This window comes from Microplitis mediator, chromosome 9 (genome assembly GCF_029852145.1).
Source record: "Microplitis mediator isolate UGA2020A chromosome 9, iyMicMedi2.1, whole genome shotgun sequence".
In the NCBI taxonomy this organism is placed as follows: Eukaryota; Metazoa; Arthropoda; class Insecta; order Hymenoptera; family Braconidae; genus Microplitis; species Microplitis mediator.
In genome coordinates this window covers 8,764,322-8,787,506 of record NC_079977.1, presented here as the reverse complement: position 1 = coordinate 8,787,506, position 23,185 = coordinate 8,764,322, and the positions used below count along the sequence as shown (strand labels likewise).

The window sequence follows — 23,185 nt, the reverse complement described above, 5'->3', positions numbered from 1 at the left end:
ACAAGGTCATCCACTTAGATATTTGAAGGACCTGGCATGTCCTTAAGGCAAATTGCATCTTTGAGCTTCAGCACAGCACGATTTTATCTCCTTATACCCTTTTGCTTCTTCTCTATACACTCTATACACAACTTTACTCCTGCTCTCACTGCAGTTTCTTTTCACTCCATATCTCTTATTTCGATCACGAATTTATTGCCCGGCCCCAAATTCCCTCTATTCAGAATGTAAATTAAACAAAAACAACGAACGGTTAATAAATAAATTAAATATCCAAACAAAGTTTAAAATTGTTGGTCCATATATTTTTGTATATCGTCCACGTTTTATCTTCTTTCTAAATTAATTAACATTGTTTTGCATAATTTTTAGTTTTCAACCGCTTCGTTAAATAAATTCTGATTACCACTCAAAATAATTTAATTTATTAAGTTAGTTTATTTTATTTGATAAAAGTTAATTAGCCACAATGAATATTTATAAAAGCGAATGTTTTATAAACTCCCCATCTTATTTTCTTCTCAGTTGTATCCAAAACTTTATACATTGAAATTTAATACTTGTAATAATCATCAGACTGTAGTAAAGTTATGTAAACCTCGAAGATCGAAGCTCTGTAACATAATTATTGATATTTATATAATTTCTAATTTCATGAAATAAAATCAACTATTAATATCAAGAAGCTATAACTATTATCTGTTTTAACGAAAAGATGTTTTTTTTTTTTTTTTTTTTTCGGAAACAGTAACTTGAAAACTACAAAACGTTTGAGACATAAGAATTTTATTGCCTACTAAATTTTTATATACTGTTGGCTTTTCTGGTCATGCCCAGTTTTTGGAATGTCGGGGGTTTTTAAAGTTTATCTTTCAGACATTAAATAATAATCAAATTTTCAACAGCTGAATTTTTTTTTTCAGTGGACGAAAGAAAGGAACAAATAGAATCCAGTACGATTGTCGCCAGACTTTTAATTTAATGCTATTTTAATCTTTATGATAATTAGAAATTTTCTACCACTAGGAAAAAAATTTTTAGCAAATAGTTCCTCATGGTTATTAAATATTGGTTACACTAACCGTAAAAAAGGTAGTTCGATTCAATAATAACCAAAAAATGTAGTTGCCCGGGTCAAAAAAATAACTTGATTTTGGTTTAATTCAAAAAATTGTCAATAAAGCAAGTCTAGTAAGAAAAAACCAAGTTAAGTTTAAGTTTTGTTTAATAAATGAAAAAAAACCCATTAGAAGATATGAAAACACATTTTGGTTTCACTTCCTTTGATTAAGTTGTCTTACTTAGTACCAATTAATGACAACTCAGTCAAATTAAAGTCACGTAGGCTTAGATTTGACTTAAATTTAAGTCATTTGAGTCAAATCCAAGTCAACGTGACTATAATTTGATTTGGTTAACTTAAATTTTCAATTCAAATGAGTAAAATCCAAGTCAAACTTGACGTGAATTTGACAGTCGACGTAGATTTTCAAGTTAAAAAAGTCATATTGAATCACGCAGAGAATTTTTGAGTAAAAATTACCCATAAAATTTGGTACTGTAGAGTTACTTAGCCTGCAACTAAATTTTTACTATGTTGTTAGTAGAAATCGCACTTCATTTGCATGCTATCGAGTAGTATATTTTACAATGCGCATGAGAAAAATTTAGATATTTTCCACATGTCCTTACAATATCATATTTTTTGGGTAATTTTTACTAAAAATTTCTTTGCGTGAAGTTAAAAAAAATTAAGTGTAGCCAAATCAAGTTAACTAAGTCAAATGCAAGACAAAAAAATTATAGCAGTCGAAATCAAGTCAAAAAAGTAAAAATCAAGTTATTTTTTTGACCCGGGAAACATAAAAGACCTAACCTCACTATTAGTAATTTACTGAGCAAATTTTTACTACAATTGTACTCTGCGAAGTTATTTGATAATTAACATTTTCTAAAACTCACCTTTGGGGTGAAATTCAATAAATGAAAAATCATGCATTTTTTTTTTTTTTTTAATATATTAAACAAATTTTATATTACAATTTCATAAGAAGTTAGTGCTAAATTTTAACCACAAGTTTGCATTGAAAAGCAACACAAATTCTGCGAAGATCGTTTTCAATACACAATGATGTTTACTTCAACACAATATTATTAATTATGTACTAGAGTCATCGCTAATTATATTTTAAGCGTTGTAATTACCTCTCAACTAAAAAATCCATATAATGGTAATTGTTTAGATGTGTGGCTCCACCTATTTTTGGACATAAAAAATCGAAAAATAACGATGTCAACAAATTTTTTGATATCATCAACGATATCATAATTTTGAATAGTTTTAAAATTATCATATCAGATAGTAACCATCAAAGGCTTCCGATCACTATTATTTACCAATAAATTGTAAGCATGTAGAATTGTAATTGCCTGTAATTTTTCACCACGTCTGCGAAATATAAGTAGAGAATTGAGAAAAAGTGCATATGGTGAAAAATATTGAGCGGCATAAACTATGTACACGTCTGTGACAGAAATCCTCTTTAATGGTCCATGATTCTGTTTCCTCTCTAATGGATTCTATATTTCCGCATCTTTGGACCATCTTAGTATAAGATTTTTCATTTCTCGGCAGCATCTATCATATTCCGCTCGGTTGTGTACAACCAACAATAAAAACGGCGTGTATGCTTGAAAAATTTTTTCATTTTCGGGCTGTCTCGAAAAGAAGAATGAAAAATTTTGACAGGACTATAGAAAACAGAGACATAATATTGTATTCTAAGTCCAAAATAAAGCTCTAGAGTAAATACATAGAGTCTTTGAAGTTACAAAAAAGCTCTCGCAAATCACGCTTCAAGCATCAGCATTAAAAGACAATCGATCTTACAAAATGCAATAAAATTGTAAACCTTAAATGTCTCAGTTTGTCTATGTCTAAATCATAACGTCGGTTTTTTATACTTTAAAAAAGAATACGATTCGAATTTATATACATATATATTTATTTATTTATATCTAAATATATATAGACATAAAATGTCTCTGACAATTCGCTTTGTATCATTCAAACCGAGTATTCTTTTATCTAACTCACCCAAGGAGAAATACTCAGCACGCTTTATATCGCTTTTTGTTTGGTCTCTCAAAAAAATAAAAAAAACTTTTTAAAATAAAAAAAAATAGGTTTAAGAACAAGATTGAGAAAGGAGCAACTGTAATACCGTAAAAGATACTTTTCCGTAGGTTTTTCCACTACTTAACTATAACGTCCAACATTTTTCTTATTTCCTTTTTTCTGGAGGTGTCTGTGTCTGTATCTATGCTTCTATCTCTGTTTCGTTTCACCTGGATCTGAAGCCATGTCTACTGCAATTTCACAAGTTTAGTCATAAACGTTTATTTGGATTGAAGACTATCACATTGAAGTAAAGTGTGTGCGCATGACTTTACCAAACCAGTTTACATGCAAATTGGCATAAAAGATATCTCTCAGGATTTAAGTTCTGATGGTTGTGTCTCGGTGTAGATCTTCCAAGGTGTTTTGCCGAGTATTATGATATATATATGTATATATATATTTATATCATATATGTATGAAGAAAACTGATACTACTACTTCTAGTACTGCTACTGCTGTTACTAATGTGCATATATAGATATATAGATATACGTATATATATATATATATATATATATATATATATATATATATATATATATATATATATATATATATATATATATATATATATATATATATATATATATATATGTATGAAACTTTTAACTGAGAAGGCTTGTGAAAATAACGAGTAAGAGAAAATTTATAGGTAACATGGGTGAGAGAACGCGAGAGTAGTGTACATTTTATGTGTATAATGCGAAACGTCTCCTGAGGACCAAGTTGTGCAATTTAAAGATGTAGAACAGAATGTAGTTTCTCTAGTACACTGAAAAGCTCATTCTCTGCTTCTGAGATACTAAAATTCATTATTTATATATTATTATGACATTTTATTTCACTACTATATTATAGAAAAAACGTATGCAATACTCTCTTCATGATGTTTACACATATTTAGTATTAAGAAAAGACTAGAAATATAATCGATGAGGAACAAATTCACTTTTTTCATACTGATTACATGAAATTTTTTACTTTAGAAAAAACGAGGTTTGCTCAGAAAAATTAATCATTAAATTAATTGGTAATTTTAGTTGAGAATTTAGATTTGTAATACGCTTTAAAAGTAAGATGTCAAAATAATTCCTGGGCTAATTAAAGTGCTCAAAAATAATTATAAAACTGTATACTTAATAAAGATTTAAAACCTTTTATAAAAATGAAAAAAAAGTAATATTGTCCTTAAATAATGATCGGGCAAATTTTTTTCAAATGGAAACATTTTTGAAAATTAATTTCGTTACTAAGAGAAATTAAAAAATTAGATTTGTTTTGAAAACAATCAAATGTATGCGATTTCTTTTAATAAACGAAATACTATTATTTTTTAAACAGTGAAATTATGAGTTCTTTTCTTTTAAATTTTTTTCTAAAAATTCCGAGATATATTTTGAAAGTCTTTCAAATTATTTAAATAATTACTTCTTCGAATATTGTCGATGCATTTGAATTAAAAAATATTAAATTAAAAACAATAAACGGTATTTTAAGACTTGAAAGTTATAGGACTGGTCCAACGAAATGGCAAAAAATTATTTTTTAGTAAAAAATATTTATATGATTAATATAATGACCATGATTTTTAAAAATAAATTAAAAAGAAAAAAAACTTGATGAGTAAAAATCTTTTAACACAAATAATTCTCAAAAGAGTTTCGTCAGTTACTATAAAATATCACATCTTAAAATCCAGAAAAGTAAATAATTTTTTTTAATATTAATATTTTCGCTCACAGGGCCAAGTTATAAAGTCTACTGAAGAAGCTCATTAGTTTCAACGAAATAGGAGTAGCTTTCCTAGTTTTCTTTTTCACCGAGAAAATTGGGTCTCATCTCCTGAAAGCCAATCGCGCAATGAGAAAATTATATACTCAAGCACTACTTTTATCATGGCTTTTCTCACTGCCAATAAAAATATTTCCTTTCCATTAACGTATTCCAATTGATCTCCATTCAATTTTCTCATTTCTCTTCCCTTTTTCTTTACTTAGATTTTTCCAATAAAATATTTATTCGACAAGCAAAAAATTTAATTAAAATTTTTTTAAGCTCTTCCATCTATTTAATCCTTATTTCCACTGTCAAGTCAAAATGTCGTTTATTTATTTATTTTTTTTTTCTTTTAATGAAACTTCAGTACTTTAGTCGTAGTAAACGGCAAATGTTTTGCTTGTCTTCAAGAACTGTCCGATTTGTCTTTCTTACGAGGTACAATGTGCACGTGGCAAGATGACGAACGCTTACAAAAGGGGGTTTCGCTTCGTTATGCTCCTCTTTTCTGTATTTATCCTTATTCCCATTCTTACATGGTATGCATACATTTAATATAAATAAATATATATGTATATAAATATATTCTTTGACGTCTATAAAATTTATCTATAAAACTAAAGCCTTAAGATCGATCGATACGCATTATTTATTATCATTGCTTACGTCTACCGATACAAATCATCTTCACAATCTAAAAGCTAATTTTTTATCTAAATAGACAGTTTGTGTGAAATATTTAACATCCGAGATAAACTGCATACTATTTTATATTTTTTTATGTTATTAATAACATCACGTACGTTTATATTTTTTTTTATCACGTAAAGAAGACCAAGCTAAAAAAAAAATTTTCAAGCAATTTAAAAAAAAAAAATAATAATATATTTTTATTTAAATATCAACTGTACATTTTTTGTTTCAGGTAAGCGGAAGTTGATTAAATATATGGAAATGTGCCCGTAATCGTATTTCCCAAAGACAAAAATAATAGTGTCGAAGCCAGAGGAAAAGTTGTAATTTGACCTGGACAATAAAAAGGTTGGTGATAAAAAATTCTTGGGCATAGATTGGGCTTGAATAATGCAATTTATTGGATGTCGGACTGGTTTCTCATTGGGTAGGGAGTTTGAGGGGGAACATCCTCGATTGTTCAAGATGTACTTGTCTTTTTTTTTCTGTTTGCTTCTTACATATACCTGCGATGTTGGACATTGAATGATAAAACATTTGTATGAGATGCATCTTTTCAGTATTGTGAGATTGCATTCGAATAGCTTTCATTCAATTCCAGGCCTTTATTATGTACGAGTGAAAAAATATTATTAGCAATATTCATTTATTACTAAATGTTGAAGGATTTTTTATTTTTAGTTTGAATTTTAATTTTGTAATTATAAATATTATATTTGACATTAATCTTTAAAGGGCACTTTAATAATCTATATTAATTAATTAGTTAGGCTGAAGATGCTGGTAATTGAAGTCCAAAGATAGGGTAAGATTTAATTACAAATTCCTTTGGTGATGAGGCACAGATTCAAGGGGATTTTGTAGCCTCTACTTGGGAAAACTGATAAGATTTTAAGAACTTCAATAAAACCACGAATTGCATCTTTTCTTTAAAAAAAAAAAAAAAGGTGCAATTCGTGGTTTTATTGAAGTTCTTAAAATATATATATATTTTAGATTAAATTTCGCGCGCGTCATAACCTTTTTGGCGACGTTGCCACATGTAGCTACCCCACTGTCGTCTGAATTCAAGTAGAATTCGATCTAGGGGTCTCTGATACGGCCCCGGGTGACTAAAGAGTATCAATTAACGAACTAACATACAATTATTATAATAGATGGCCGTAGAGTCAATTAGATTTTCGCGTTCGATTTTTAAGTCAAAAATCAAAACCGCACTGTTCCATCATTTGGTAGGATAAATTCTCAATACTGAGTGCTATCGACATTATTGGCTTGATAATAGTGCATTAAAAAATGACAACTGTAACTATCGTTATAAAAATGGCCGTTTATTTGAAAAATTTCAGATGAAAAAATATATCTTAGATATCAATATTTGTTTTTTTCTCCTGTTAACTGATTGTCTGAGAGACGTCGCGTATTTATGTTGAGTAACAAATTATTAAAGTCAAAAATAAAAAATCTCATGACCTTAGCTTTAAAATTTCAATCCATTATTCTTTATTCTAACATGATCGATTGAGTTGTACACGTTTGGATTTTCCATCTTTTTCAAATTTTATTTGATTTTTTAACGAAAACATTTCTCGTTTGCCCGCATCCTCTTTAAAACTAGACGAACTTTTAAAAACTGCTGGTAACATAAAACTTTATTTTGCTGCCTAAACAACTTGTCGTTCAAAACAAATAAATCAAAAAGTTTTTAATTTTCATATCTGATAAAATTTTAATCGCCCAAAACTGATAATGTCTCAACAATGCACCAACTTATCCATAAAATTTAAAACCCACTTATGACGTCATCAATAAAAAATTCCAACTGATTCCAACAACAAGTTTCAAGTGAAAGGTTTTGGTACAATATATCCACTCCTCTAAAAATGAAACCTAACATCCATTAAATAAACTTATCTACTTTCCAATGTAACATTTAAATACATTACCAATGACGAACATGTTAGAGAGCTTAGTATTAGCAAAATAGGATTAAATCGATCGATTTAGAGAGTATTACCAGCTCATCACGGTTTTCTTGTGCGACACTCGAGGTCATGGACTAGTCGTGCAACCGGAAACGTGACCGTGAACCACCGTCGTTCCACTTGGATGCCGTAGTCTCTTCTCAATCTCCTCCTCCTTCTTCTCCGTATTATTTTTTCTTTTTCTTCATCTTCTCATCCGCTGTAAGCTGCAATCAAGTCCAACGGCAACAGTACTAGTCACGAATAAGACGACGACGGGTCCGAGGACGAGCGAGTTAAGTCTCAAAGTCATCTTCTTCTTATATTTAACACAAACCAGTACTGTGTTATAAACTACACATTAGGTGCTCGTGAGTGATAAAAGTGTTTGGTTATATTATAGGAACCGCGGTCTACCACACGAGGCATTTAAATTTTTGGAGGCTTCTGTAATTTACCGAGACGGTTGTGGTTATTATTCAGATAGTCGGTAGTCATAGTCATAGTGCTGTTGCAAAGCTCTTTTGGTTATCCTCAACTCTCTATATACTTATACTATACATACATACCAGTGTACTGAGAGTACTGTTCTGTACTGGGTAATCCAAGACCACGATGAGTACGAGTGGATTCACGCGGTTAAGTACTTAACAGCTCGGCCAGTCTTCTATACTATAACTATACAGTGAATATATACTAACCATTGAATAGCTCTTTTGCATCATCATACTTTTATGTGGCTACCTACATATTTAAAGGTAAAAGGTACATTACCTACTCCCATGATACTAGTATAGTACTCGCAGTGAAGAATAGCAGCCGCTTCGTTTACTTCTACTAAAATTTCAAGACTTTAGTTATGATTCAACAGTTTTAACACATTATCTAACATAACGACTATTTGAACAAAAAAAAATATATGTATCCATAAATAACAGTGATGTAGTGACATATCTTTTACTTGGATTATATTCAGCTTTTTATGCTTTTTGCATAGATTACCAGTTACGGTGTAAGTCTCTTTTGTATTTTTTTAAATATTGGCTTTATTCGGCTATTCTTTTACTGATTCAATTTCACTAAAAAAGTATATATTTTTTTAATGATTATTATTTTTCTTTTAAAGTGTTTAATGAGTCATTTTTTACAGATTTATAAATTTAAAAAACATACATTTTTTTTTTTATTGAAAGTAGCTATACTGGATTGTTTATAATGATTTAAGACGTGATTATTTGGAAATTACTTTATTTTTAAATAACTTTATTTTAATTAATAACGAGAGAACTATTTATCATCATTTAAGAAAGATTTTGAAAGTTTATAAAATTTTTTAATCATTAAAGATTCTCGAATTACTTGAAATTACTTTTCATTATTTAAAGTTCTAGATGGTTAAAAATATTTTTTTAATGAAAAAAAAAAGTGATTATTTAAAATGTGTTTTTAATTATTAAAAATGGGGAAAACCAGGATAAAATAAAATCCCATCAAAAGAAAAAACATTTTTCTTTCTTTAAAAATTTGTATCCTAAATGACTAAGAGAGAATAGGATAAATTGGCAAGCCTGGGTAATAAGACCAAAATTTTTTTGTAAAAGAAAAGATTTTCTTTTTAATCATTTTCTTGAATAAAGAAGGAATAAAACAAGTCAAAACTGCAAAGTACAATGAACCAGGATAAAACAAAAAAATTTTTTTGTTAAAAATTTAATAGTGGCCCTGATTTGGAAGATTAAATCTTCCGACTCTTTTCTAGATCCCATGAATAATAATTTATAATCAAAAAAGTAGTTTTTCTCGAAAATGGTGTTTCATATGATCTTTACATTTAATAACGTAAAAATAAATTTCAATAATTCAAAAAGTACAAAATAATTTTCATTTAAACAATTTAATTATTTAAATTGAACAAAAGAATTTTTTTAAGTTAATTATTATAATAGCAGTATATTAAAATATATTATGGAAATGATGACACTAATATGTATTACGAGAGAAATATAATATATATGCGATAATTAATTCGAGTTAATAATGAATTAACTAACATACCTCTCATCATGCATATATTATTTCATAAAATCCAGTAACAATTTCCGATTGTGAGCACATGTCTATTGAGTTAACAATCACCAGCTTTCTCATCATATTCACGTCTCTTGCTTCACTCTCATCCGGCTCATGTCATTCATCATGTCGTTGAGCATATTTTAACTGTACATATACATATCAAATTTATTGTATATATATATTATACATCACAAATTTCTATAAATAGTCATTACATTAGCAAATATCTCGCATATCCACATTTGGTTTGACCAAACATTTACATTTTTTTTTCTCTGCCTACTCTTTCTCTCCTCTATTTTCTGTTTTTTTTTTTTTACACTGCATGCTGTGTAATATTTGAAATATAGTATTTACATCTATGTATACTCAGTTGATCAGAGGCTCGCGGATTCGCGATGCTGATGTTGCGATAAACAATTTGCTTACGCATCGGCTATGGTTTTCACTGTCTCTCGTCCGTTATTCGATTCGATTTATTAATTTACAATAATACATGTATTTATTACTATTTTTGTTTTGTGATTTTTAAAAAATCATTTATCATAAAATGTTAATGGGTGACTTGTTTAACCCGTTTTACAAGTTGTAAGTGGTACTTACGGCATTGTAGTAAAACATACATCACCGAAAATCTTGAAATAAATTTAAACGTTAACCCACTACGTCATTTATCATCTTTTATTAATGTTCGTAGTGCACTTGCTCAGTTGATGGTTCAGACATTCGTGACCCCTTTTTAAAAATCTACCTTGATCCATCCTCTTCTTTTTTCTTTTTTTTTTTAGATGTTTTCTTGTGAAAACAATACTTTTTAAATTATCTATCGTAAATCATGAAAACGTATCTATTTTTCTTAAGAGATAAGTAATAGTTTGTATAAAAATCAAATTCTTGGGAATTGATTTAAAATGAAGTTTTGTTATTTATGATAAAAATATGGAGTCAAATATTAAAGCGATGATTTTTTTCAATGAAAATTAAGAAATTATTAGTAAAAAAATCAAAATTAAACGTTAATAGTGATCAAAATAAGAAATTTTTAGATAAAAAGAATGTGAATACAAAAAAAATCAATTGTTTACTCCTTAGACAAAAATCTTTCACGCAATTCAATCAATCAGTCGCAAAAAAACCACAATGATGATTGTACTAATTTACAATAGAAAAATATACGTACCAAAAAGTTTATTTTCAACAAAGTAAAGCTGCTCGAAAAACAAAACCCGAGATCAATGAATCATGATATAAAATTCAACTGACGATTACAAAAGTAAAGCACGCTGATTCGTCAATCTTACATTTTACTCCTACTCACTAAAGCTATTCATTGCTTAAGCCCTTTCTTCTTCTATCACTCACAAAAAGAAAAAAAAATTGGGTAAGCTCCCTTGGCATGAGTTAAACGAATAGCAAACTTTTCTAGCTTTCATCCTTACTCTTACTCGTGATCCTCATTTCGTCTTTCACTTTCCAACCCCAACCCACTTGGCAATAATCCAAAAATCGTCCTCTCTTTTTTTATTTCCGGTGCAGCAGCGCAACTTGCTGTGATTTATGTACAAGCATTTTCCCGTACCCGTTTCTCTCTTTCGCTCATTCTTTTTATCCTTTTAGGTCCTTGATATCCTAGTTTCCCTATTAAGCCCACCTAATATATATGTATATATTTATATATATACACTGCTATTGGTTGATTGGCTTGTCAATAGTTCACACGATTCAATATTCAGCGAAACAGGTTTTAATCTATATATTTACCTACAGTCTATCTACCTCTTATATATTTACATACCGCACACAAATTTATTCAATAAGACGTTATAAGATGGGTTACCAAAAAAAAAAAACTAGGCAACGGTTGACCCTGCGGCCAGTCCCAAAATTTGGCACTCTTTTCGAGCTCTGGGAGCTCGAAAAACGACTAAACCGAAAATATACACATTTCGCTGAGAAAAAGTAATTGTTGTCCGATAATATTGGGTTTTGTGGCAATCGAAAGAGTTTGTTGAGACTTAAATTTGATCATATTTAGAAATAAATCGGTTGAGCGATTTACGAGTTATGAAACAAAAACTTACAAAAAAATTTTTTTTAATTTTTATTTTTCGTATAACTTGTAAACTATGTACTTCAACGATCGACTCCATAATCTAATCAGTTCTAAGTCTTAGTGAGCCCTTTCGATTGCCGCCAAGAGCGTTCAAATCGGTTGATTCGTTACACAGATATCGTCGAACAAAAAAAGTTTACACACACACGGCCGGACTTCCATCCGGAAATAGTCGGAATAGCTCCCTAGGATCTTAAAACGTCGAGATCTGATGAAAAATCGATTTTCGAAAATCGAATCAAATCCAATAACTCAGCTCTTTTTGAAAATTTGCAATTTTCATAGCGGGAAGTTAAAAATATCTCAAACTATTGATTTTAATAGTAAAATTATTGTTTTAATATAATTCAGATGTTAGATTTTCATCTAAAATTTGAAAATTTTTATTATTTAATAAAAAAATTTTAAATTGTCTTGTTAAAAATTGGAAGTTTGAACCATTAATTGGTTCAGATTTAAAACATTTTATTAATAATTTCGAAAAATGAAGATTTCTCTTCCGAATATTAATTAAAACACATCGATACGGAAGGTAATCCAATTTAGTCTAGCAATATTTAGCGAACGTACACGCGGTTTTCTTGCGAGACGCCGGAGAGATTCACGGAGCCGAGACGAATCCAATTGAGAAATAGCTATCAATTATGTGGTTTCCAGAGCCTCCTATCTTACCTAATTGCGTAAACTCGTCTGTCCCTACTTGTATATTTACGAAATTACCAAACAACTTTTATATTTTTATTTTATAATTTCCCGCAAATATACAAAACATAATTAAAATTTCTTAACGCAAGTAACGGTCATTAATTATTTTTAAATTTAAAAGTTATTATTCATGAATAATAATTTTTAAATTTACTCATTCTTTAATAATTTTCTCCATGAATGGCACCAACGATAATAACCATAAATAATAAGTAATAATAATAATATTAGTAAAATAAATGGGATGAGCATGCAGTCCATATATGACTACCCAATTATAATTACTAAATTTTTATAATATGTTTTAAGTTGAATTGTTCAAAGAATCATTTACGGTTGTTACGGTGAAACTTTTACTAAAAATTTCTCATGTAATGACAAAGTCTTCTTGGTATTTTTAAATTGTTTATGATCTACGTATGCATTTTATGTTTATCAAACAAACAAATAAGCATAATTCCTGCTAAGTTTGAATAAAGCTTGACATTCACCATACTAAATCATGGAAAATTTAAGAATGTACACCTTCCACGATAATGAGAATAAAGACTGGGGTGTGCAAAAATGAAAAAAAAAAAAAAAAAAAAAAAAAATTTAATACAAACATTCAAATTTCAAACGCTTACATGAAATCAACAATGTAACTTACATTTTTCCTCATTTTTGGTATTATTTTTGTAGAGTCAATTGGTATAACATACCCCTATTAATTTTAGTAAAAGAAAAAAATTGTGAAGTTGTCGACAGTAGAGCTTCGCGTTCGAAGTATGCAAAAAAATTAATTATAATCTCTTAAATCCACGATTAATATTTGAAAAATCTTCGTTATTGATGGTTGGTTTTCTTCTTTATTTTTTATGTTCATTTTACGCCGTAATGCTGTAGCGGGTGTTACTAAATAAATAACCGTTTCAGACCGAGGTCGCAAGTAAATCGAATAAAAGTACTTAAGCGTTTTTGTGTTCTTGCGAGGTCAAGTGATACACTGCTGTATGTGTATTGATAATTACTAATATTCGTGGAGATTACGCCAATGATTGAATTATTTATCACAATATTGCCGTTATAAGTCTCAAAATCAAAATATTGCAAGTACACGTATGTGTACTCAGGGTCTGAAGATGATAAATAAAAAAGGAGAAAAAAGTGTGTACGGACACGTGTAAAAGAGAACAAAATGTATCCAAATCTACTCATAGAAAACAGAAAGATAAATGAATGATAAATTTAGAAAAAATGTTAAAAAATGCATCAATTTTTGCTATTTTTTGACTGATAAGGATTTCTCTACCGAACTTTAAAAGGCATCATCTAAAAGATGAATGAAAACTTTTCACAAAGATATTGAGTTTATTAATTTTGTCTGTCAAGCTTTATCGTGGTAACATTCAATCTTACGGACCAACGGATGCCACTATAAACAAACTTTTAATCGCCCTTTTTTACATATATATTAAAGTAAAACAATTTAAAAATACATTCATCGTATATATCAGAATTTCTAGTTATTATAAACTCCTAACGCAAATGAATACATAACGCTATATGAATAAGAGAAACAGTTATGGCGGTAAAATATACTCGATGCTTTCACGTTTCAGGTGTGGTATATAAACAAATTATCACAGCAAAGATTAATTTACTTTCAAGCTGTTTTCATTTTGAAATCAATTAATTTGTGATAAAAATAAAAAAAATTTTAACAAAACGAAAAATTTCGGGCTTTATTTCTACAAAATTCCATGAAAAAAAATCTGGCCATCGATTGGCCCTGCGGGCCAGCCCCAGGACTTCTCGCTGTTTTTGAGCTGGAGGAGCTCGAAAATATTGTGAATACATTTTCGAGCTCGAAAACACTTTCCTGACTGCAATTGCTTTCTATGACCTTTTCAAGCACACACAAGTTAAGTTATATGTTCAAGTTTGGAAATTTATAATAATCTAAAATAATTAATGAACAAGCTATTTTAAAATTTTTATTCACGATAATTTTCAATAAAATAAGTGTACTCAGGAATTTTTTACATTACATTTCGTGGTAATCGAAAGAAACTATAAAGATGGAGAACTAGATTGATTTTTGGACCATTCGGTAAATTATATTCTGAGTTATCCGGGAAAAACGAGATAAATTGTTATTTTTTTAATTTTTCGACGCCGATATCTTTTGAACTAATCAACAGATTTTAACGTTCAGTGCGGCAACTGAAGCGTTTTACTTCGTTTCAAAGCTGACTAAATTTAGAAATTGATCGGATAAGTCACTTCAAAGATGATAGAAAAAAACCGTTTTTCAACATTTCTTTCTCCAACGATATCTTTCGAACAAATTAACCGATTGAGATGGTTAAGGCGGCAATCGACGCGTTTTATTAAGTTCTAGAGCTGATTAGATTTTGAAGACGATCGTCTAAGTTGTTTCTAAGAAATAAAAAAACACAAAAAAAAAAAAAAATTTTTTTTATAATTCGCAAATGTTTTCGAGTCTACTTGATCAAATGATCTGAAATTTTCAGGACAGTTGATGGCCAACAAGCTCTTTCGATTGCCGCCTTGCTCAAAATTTTAGTCATTAAAAAAATAATAATAAAAAAAATTAGTAACGGTTGAAATTTTCTCTCGATTTCACATATAAAAACAGTCAGGAATTCATTTAGCGTAAATGTCTCCCGGAAATATTTATACTTTTTATTTCTATTTTTTTTTTACTACACAATGGACCATCCGGTGGATTTAAAATCTCCATGATGATCAAGCGCATCTTCATGCACGACAGAACTACATGGAACACCTTCGATACATAATCTCAACTCGATCTACTCATTGACTATGTACACCTCCGGGATTCATGCTTCATGAAAAGTTGAATAAAAATAAAAATCTTATGGATACATAAAATACTCATCAAATCGCCGACAAGACTTTCACAATTGGAAATCATCATAGATAAAATATCGGAATACCTCAACTTTTAAAACCGGTTCTTAAATGATGACGCGCATCTTCAGAGACCTTTTTGCGTCCTTGATTTTTAAATCTCTAACCCAGAATACAAATACTTTCATCATTAAAGTAATCACTTAAGAGTCTGTGGAATTATCGCTTTTAAATAAATAAAAATAATTAATTGACCAATTGATTAAATTTTTTATGACATCAATAATTACTTTCTTCCAATAATTTGGTTTTGTTTAAAAAATAAATGCGTTATATAAATAATACCAGCATTTAATTAAAAATATATCCACGAGCTAATCCGCAAGTTTTGCGGATAGGCGGGAGGGCTGAGTTTTATCGGGAAACATTAATTGGCAGAGTGTGTATCATTATTTAGTGATCGGCATTGGAAACCGCACCGCGAAACCATAAATTTATTTTTTATATTTTTTTGATGGGTTGAAAAAAAAATAAAGGCACACGTGTGTAAACGGATGAGGTTGGGAGAGGGTTGCATTTGTAAACGATTTATTGTTTGTCCCGTATTTATTTAGGAAAATACCACGGGCAATATAACGAGGTACTGGTGATCGTGCTGTTGGGCATTGCTCGAGCAATAGATCTATATATTATTATATGTACATATTCCACTTTGCGGTTGGACTCGTGTATCGTCGTATGCGTGGGCTTGTTAATATTCATTTACGTATCAAAAGTGTGCGTTTATCGTTAGAACGAAACTAGCAATCCTAATTACTGTCAAGTTTAAAATTTTTTTTTTTTTTTTTAGTAAAAAAAACAGTTTTTTTTATTTTTGATCTCCAGTAACATAGTCAGTGGTGGCCAATTAAAGAATTTTTTTTAAATTCTAGATAAATTTGTTTTTAATAACTATAAATAATAAATTTTCCCGATCTTGTTGGTGATCACTGAAAGAAAAATTTTATTCGCTGTAGCTTTGTTACTAACTCATATATTTAATGAAAAATACCGAACAAGGCATAAATACTTACAAAAAAATAAAAATTCAATTCATTTTCAAATCTTTGTTGAATTATTTACTAAAAATTCCCACTCGTAGGAGAATAAGTAAAAAATTTATTGAACTGAATTTTAAAACATAATTTAGTTAAATATTTAACAGGTCGTAGTTACAAAAAACAAAAATTTCTGTTCTAAATTCTGAGGAGTGAACTTTTTTTTTTTATGAAGGATAAATAATAAAATATTTAAGCCAAAAGTTGGATATTAACCTGTTCGCAGCTGTGTCTGTAGGATATGTATTTTTCGGGGTATTAAAAAAATAAGATAAAATAACGTCGTCGATAACCTCGCACATGTATCGATTCCTCATTCTCCCTCGGGAGGCAGCGAGGGTGAGCTTGTGTCGCCGTAAAAACTCAGCTTTACAATGCCACGCGGTCGTTCTAGTTGTTCTTTTTTTTTTTTTTTTTTTTTTAATCTATATCGTACTCTTCCTCTTGTTCGTTTGCTTTCTATACACATTCCAACACTCTTGGCTGACTTTTGCCAACGTGCGCAAGAAAATTTTCAGTTCTCGCAGCAGGTCTCTCGGGCGCGCACTTGGGCTTTGCAAGTTTGTGGGATATACATACAAAGAAAGCAGCCCGTTTTCGAGGTGGTGGTTGTGAAGAATATCGTTGAGGTGGTACAACGTTCTCTGGATTATACCCGCTGTAATTTATTACTTGGCTTACGTGTTAAAAAATAAATAGTATGAAACCTCAGACTTTTTTCTCTTCGAAAATTTCCGTACATGTGTTAGTTTATATTTAAATCTTTTGAAGTACGAAACCTTTTTTTTCTATTTATAAATATCAAGTAAATTTTTTTGAAATCCATTTGAATATTTTAGATTAAATATTTTGTTAATAGAAAATGCTCAGTATATATATTTAACTTCCCGCTAAGAAAATTGTAAATTTTCAAAAGAAAGGAAGTTATTGGTTTCGGTCCGATTTCCGAAAATCGAGTTTTCATCAGATATCGACATTTTGAGGTCCTAGGAAGCTATTCTGACTATTCCCGCATGGACGTCCGTGTGTATGTGTGTGTGTGGGTGTGTGAACTTTTTTTGTCCGACGATATCTTTGGAACGAATCAACCGATTTGAACGTACTTGGTGGCAATCGAAAGGGCTCACCAAATCTTAGAATTGATTAGATTTTGGGGTCGATCGCTTATGTAGTTTACGAGTTATACGAAGAATAAAAATTAAAAATTTTTTTTGTTTTTGTTTTTTTGCGTATAACTTATAAACCACTTGCCCGATTCGCCTCAAAATGTAATCAGTTTTAAGTCTTGATGAGCCTTTTCGAATGTCCCCAAGAACATTCAAATCGGTTCATTCCATCCAAAGATATCATCGGACAAAAATTATAATTTTTCAGTGAAGGTACGTTTTACCGGCCCAACAAATTTTTGAGCTCTTCGAGTAATTTACAAGTAATATTGTTTCTGAGCTCCCTGAGCTCGAAAACAGCGCGAAGTTTTGGGGCTGGCCCGCAGGGTCAGGCGGTTTTCCATTTTTTTTTTGTTTTTTCGTGAAATGATAATAAAAACGTTTTTAATGAATTTATTTTAATAGATATTTATTATAACTTCTTAATGACCTTAAATTATTATTAATTGTTCAAAAATAAATAACCTTCGCATTTTCTCAGAAAATGATAAAGAAAAATAGGCAAGGTGGGAAGTAAAACCCAGGTACACGGAAAAAAAAATAGGTGCTGCAACAAGATTGTCATATTGCAGCAACAGGATTGTCATGTTACAGCAACAGGACACATCCTGTGAGAGCAACGGAATAAAATCCTGTTGCTGCAACAGGATTTTAAAGTGATGTACTGATCTTAAAGTGAAACGTCACCCGCCCTCTTTCTCACATTCAAAGTAATGAATGAAACTAAAACTAATATCTTATTTGCGCTCTTACAGTTAATGAGAATTTTAAAACAATTATTCTCGGAGGTGGAAACAAATTTTTGATCGCATGAAATTTTTTCTGTCAAGATTCCAGAAAATGCTAAAAACTGTCGTTTTGAATTTTACAATTTCTGTTGATGAATTAAGTTGAATAAAAAATAGTTTGCCGTCATTCCTCAAAAGCAAAACTCTTCCTATGCATCCCAAGGAATACTATCAAGGAAGTAATTAAAAAAATATATTTTTGCCGTAAAAATTTAGATTATAGTTAATGATCAGGTTCTTAACCTGAAGTTCACGGGTCGGATTCCATCGTGGGTACTTACTTTTTTTTTTCTTTTTTGCAATGAATAAAATTGAATGATATTACTCATCATTAGATAATATAAAAGTGAATAAATGTTTCCTAGAGTAATTTGTTATTTAAAAATGAATAACTTTAAATTGTTATTGTAAATATCGAGTATGCAAAATTGATTTTCCCAGTAAAGAATCGTCATGATAGATTAAAAAGTATTGGGAATGAATTCCATCTCGAAGAAGATAAATAAGTGAAGAAGAGGAAGAAGTAGTCTCGAGTTATATAGGTATAAGGTTATAGAAGATCAAGTTATCCGCATAGCACGACTTGAACCGGTTTTTACGAAAGAATTATTTCTCTTGGAAACTTTGCTTGTATTGAAGTTGTTGTTGTTGTTGTTGTTGTTGTTGTTGTTATTGTTGCTGTTGCTGTTGTGGCATTAAGGTGATCGCATAGTCTTTCTTAGAGACTGCAAAGAAGAGAACCCTTCGGGGATCCTCGTGCATCACAGTATCTCCTTTTTATTTAACATCCTTCTTTTATTATTATTTTACTCTGTCTTACCATATCTTTAAGATGTTAGTTCGAGGTCCATGACCATTTTTATCCTCATCTCGCAACCCTTGGAAGTAAAAGGCATTTATGTATATGTATATACGTTTCAGGTTTTATGGTGTAGCAAATACTCATATACTTAGTTTAGGAGCGCGAGACAACGATGCGCTGACCTTTAAACGGCACACTTTCCCAATGCCGACACTCAAGTGTACGCGACTCCGCAAATGACCTCTTGTATTGGTGTGCATACGATCATATATATATCTTCTTGCAATGTGACACAATTTTAAATTATTTTTCCTTAACCTCAAACATTCCATACTATTTTTATTTTCTATTATTGAAAATGAAAGTTGCACATCATTGTTTTATAAATAAATGAACATTTTTTACATCACTTCCGGCAATAAAGAATTTGAGTTTATACAACAAGAGAAAATGTTTTATTTTATCTGATCAACAGTGTCATGCTAAAAATAATTTGTAAAAAATTTTCGTATTGTAAACTCAGGAAATTTCATTTTGAAAAAAAAATTAATTATTAATATTTTTTCATCGAATCTGCACCGAAAATTTTAGTTTTTCCTTTGTTTAGAGAAATTAAAGCCGTTATTTTGTCTTGTGAGAAAACTAATGATAAAATTACAGTGCATGCGCCATCCGTAAAAAATTTAAACTTTCAGTTGCAGATCTGATGAAAAATAGTATTCATATCACGGAGGAAGGTGTCCGCGTGTTTGCCACTGTTGCCTTCGATTCGGGTAGGCACACACGCGGGTTTGAATATCCTACTTTCCGCCCTTGGCGTGTAATATAAATTTATGACAAATGATCTTACAGAAAATGAAAGTTTATTCTAACACGGAAAAAAAATTGTAGTTGAGGTTACTACAAGTTGGAGTAAAGAAATGCCAACTCCAACTTGGAATAACCTTAACCACACGTGTAGTAACGTCAGTACTATTTATGTACAATATCCTTTACTACATACTGGAGTACTCGCTACTACAATGTTTTACTACAACATTGTAGCCAGAAGAACCACAATTTTTTTTCCGTGAAAGCTTTGAAAGTATACTTTCCACGTCTATAATAATAATAATAATGATAATAATGAAGTAGCTAATTAGTATATTACACACCACGGGAGGAAAGTAGGACATTCCAACCCGCGTGTATAATTACCTACCCGAGTCTTCGGCGGGTTGGAATGTTCTACTATTTTCCTTTGGTGTTATATACTATTTAGCAAATAAACTAAAGGCAAATTTAAGTATTTATTAAATTAATCTTTATTACTCCGTTAATATTAAAAAAAAATTGTTTGAGCTTACAACGAATAATTTTATCTAAAAGCCCATTGTTTAAGCTTTCATTGCTTTTTTTTTAATTTTCAATTTTGATTCGTTCGCGTTTTACTGAAAGACAAAGCAAAAAAGTCGATTTTTCTCAAAAAAAATAAATTAATGGTAAAAAATGTACTGACATTCGACCACTCGTTTTAAAGCTTCAATTAAGCTTTCATTTAATTAGGACTTGAACATTTTTTTCACAGCGTACTATTTAAAAAGAAAAAATTATCAATTTTTACTTAATTCTCTTTTTTAAATCATAACTTCGCAAAAAAAATTTCGACTAAATAATCAAGTAAATTATCTATAGATATATACACTATAAAAAGAGCGGTGTTAAAAATGGACTCATTTTAACTCTGCGTGGTGTTAAAATGAAATTACACCGATGTAGGAGGCGTAATTCGGCGGTGTTAAAATACTGGTGTTAAACCGGTGTAAAAGCGGGGTAAACTGCGTCCGCTCAGAGTATTAACTTTGGAAAGCTTATAAGACACAAAAAATATCTTCACACACATATACACGCGCACACACACGCACTCAAACACATAGACACACACGCATACTGTTTAACTGTAGGGATCGAGAAAGTAAAAATATTCCCAAAGTAAAATGTTTTAACACCGAGAAATTTTATGTAACACCGGTAAAGAATATTTACACCGGCGGCGGCGTTATTTTCACACCGCTTTCGCTGTTGAAATTTAACACCGCAAATTTTAACACCTACACCGCTTGGACTTGCCTCGGTTATTTTTTACAGTGTAGAGACTCGGGGCTATAAAATGAAATCTTATACAGCATTTGAAATTTAAATTTTTTATTCAAATCGATGAAATAAAAAAAAATGTCACTTGTCACCCAACAATTTATAATATCCACATGCACATAAACTTGAGTATTCAACCCATCGAGTCAACTTGACATCGTATGATTACGATGTGCTAATAGAGTTTGCCCAATTTATGTAAATTGGAGTAACAAAATGACATGATTTCAACATCATGCTCTTTACTCTACTCTGGCACTTTTAGCTCAAGTAGGAACAACAGATAGCAATAAAGCATCAGCAGAACTAGCATCAAAACCAAAACCATAGCCAGAGCAACAGCATCAACATTAAACACCGATGCGTCAAATGCCCTCAGTACAATAATACCCACACCCACACCCAAACCCAAACCAACACAAATCCAGCGTGCAAACGTGACAAGGGTTGCTTGCAATCCAACAATAATTAGACTAATTCCGCGGTTATCTCGAGTAGTAATCATCACACTGCGAAAATTCGATCCTTTTCTTTGTTTTCGCCATAAACCTCCGTTAAAGTAAGATAATAATCTTTGAATTTGATATTACCAGACCGCGAATAAAGTGATACCACTTTGTTTTAAATTTCATCAGCCATTTTATTGTTTAGTAATTCAAATTACTATTCATCTCACTAATCCCAAACATTTTCTCTTTAAAATTCAATTACAACTTAGTACTTGAAAAATAATAAACTTTATTAATTTCTTTTAAATTTAAATTTCGCGTCTTATCTACTACGATCTCTCTTCATTTATTTAAACTCAGCTAAAATCATTATCGTCATTATTACTATTATTATATCTTTTATCGCCAACACACTTTTTAACAGTCTCTTGGGTAATTAAAGTTAAGTTTTAATGATCTGTTAACCGCTTAAGATAAGATGTACTGCTATACAGATGAAAAGTGTATGTATGGGTACTTAGAGCTGTGGAAAACGTCGAGGATAATTTCCATTTACAGATAAAGTGGCTGCTAGTACTGTTCAGAGAGATATATCTATCTTTGTATGTTTCCCTTGAGGCTCTCTATGTGTTTCGTTGTATATATTATATTTTAAACTGTACACAAGAGTGTGGTACAGTCATACAGACCAGTAACTATAGTTGATACTGGTACGTTTTTATTAAAGTTATTGCGTTAAAACAGTGCACTGGTCTGGGTACAAGTGATAACGCTCATGTGCATGCATAAAATCTTCAAGAAGACGTGACCCAACAACTCCCGATCGTATTACATAAAATGGAATTATGAATATACAAGATGATTGGTCAAGTGAATAAACGAAATTCATATTTTTTGACTCCTATAAATTATATTCAACTTTTTATTTGCATCAAAAATTGGTAATTGTGTAGAATCGTGGCTTCATTTGTTTTTGACAAGCAAAAATCCAATTATAGACAGAGTGCTTGGAAATCAATTTCAATAGCAAGCATTTGTCGGCGAATTGACGATATATTTTCTTCATTGGGTGTTTTTTAAACATCAATAAGCTATAAGTTTATACCACAGGAAAATGTTAAATTCGCATGGAAAGATTGGAACCCGACTGGTTACTGTTCTGTACCCGACTCAGTACAGTGCTGGAAGAAAATACTCGATGTGGTGCAGCGCCCGAATGATTACGGTGCGGAACCATAACTATTCGTGTGATACACATTAGTCAGTAGTGTACTCGAAAATCTTCGGCTCAGAATTCTTAAGACGTTACTCATTCGTGTGCTGCACAGGAGTCATTCATGTGCAGCACCAGACTGGTTACAGTGCTTG

At 30.5% G+C, this 23,185-nt stretch overlaps 1 protein-coding gene across 4 annotated transcripts in view; it reads left to right on the top strand.

The window, feature by feature from the left end:
• The window catches only part of LOC130675058 (putative polypeptide N-acetylgalactosaminyltransferase 9), a 207,098-nt gene that overhangs the window by 61,999 nt on the left and 121,914 nt on the right, over positions 1 to 23,185 (top strand). Inside the window, exon 2 of one of the 4 annotated variants that reach the window (XM_057480518.1) lies at positions 5,883 to 5,998. The exons of 2 other annotated variants lie outside the window; for them this stretch is intronic. The gene's annotated coding sequence lies outside the window, so the exon portion shown is untranslated. Of the gene's footprint in view, positions 1 to 5,882; positions 5,999 to 8,476; positions 8,627 to 23,185 lie in introns of those variants that run through there. One more of the 4 variants, XM_057480517.1, reaches the window with a different exon arrangement.